Below are 1,113 nucleotides of genomic sequence, written 5' to 3' on the forward strand. Positions count from 1 at the left end.
GTTCCCTACCGAAGCCGGTGTTGCAACCATTTGTTCAGAATCAAATTCATTGGTCACCGAAGTAAGACATACGGCAGAAACAAGCTCTAAAAAGTCTGAAGCACCTACGGAGTTATGGGCGATCAATCCGGACTTCCCCGAACAACAAGTAGCTATCGGCGCTCAACTCCCAAAACGAACGAAGAAACTTTTATGGGAATTGTTAAGCAACTCGATAGACGTCTTTGCGTGGAAGCACTCCGATATGCAGGGAGTCCCCAGATCGATGGCACAACACCACCTAAACGTAAAAGATTCAGTCAAACCAATAGCACAAAGAAAGAGACACATGGCACCGGATCGAGCCAAAGCCATTGCAAAAGATGTTAAAAGCCTCCTAGACGCAGGAATCATTCGGGAGGTTCGGTATCAAACATGGGTATCAAACCCCGTTATGGTACGAAAAAAAGATAACTCATGGAGAATGTGCATCGATTTCACCGATCTAAACAATGCGTGCCCAAAAGATTGTTTCCCTCTCTCGGAGATTGATGAAAAGATTGACTCTGTTGCAACATTCAGGCTAAAGTGTTTTCTGGATGCTTACAAAGGCTATCACCAAATACAAATGGCGGTCGAAGATGAGGATAAGACAGCCTTCGTCACCAATGAAGGAGTATTTTGTTTCACCAAGATGCCGTTCGGTTTGAAAAACGCCGGTGCTACGTACCAGCGTCTGATGAACAAAGCTTTTAAGGACCAGATCGAACGAAACGTAGAGGTGTACGTCGATGACATCGTGATAAAAAGTCATGATGAGGCCGCCATGCTAAAAGACATACTCGAAACATTTACTCGGCTCCGAAGCATCAACATGAAATTAAATCCGAAAAAATGTACATTCGGGGTAGAAGAAGGCAAGTTTCTCGGAGTCATGGTCGGGTCAAAAGGCTTACGAGCCAACCCTGACAAGATTGACGCTGTTCTTACAATGAAACCCCCGACATCAGTTAAAGAAATTCAGTCCTTAAATGGACGATTGGCTGCTCTCCATCGGTTTTTGTCAAAAGCTGCAGACCGATCGCTCCCATTCATGGACGTACTCAGAAAGAGCTTTAGATCAGAGTTTAAATG

This window comes from Helianthus annuus, chromosome 3 (genome assembly GCF_002127325.2).
Source record: "Helianthus annuus cultivar XRQ/B chromosome 3, HanXRQr2.0-SUNRISE, whole genome shotgun sequence".
Classification (NCBI taxonomy): domain Eukaryota; kingdom Viridiplantae; phylum Streptophyta; class Magnoliopsida; order Asterales; family Asteraceae; genus Helianthus; species Helianthus annuus.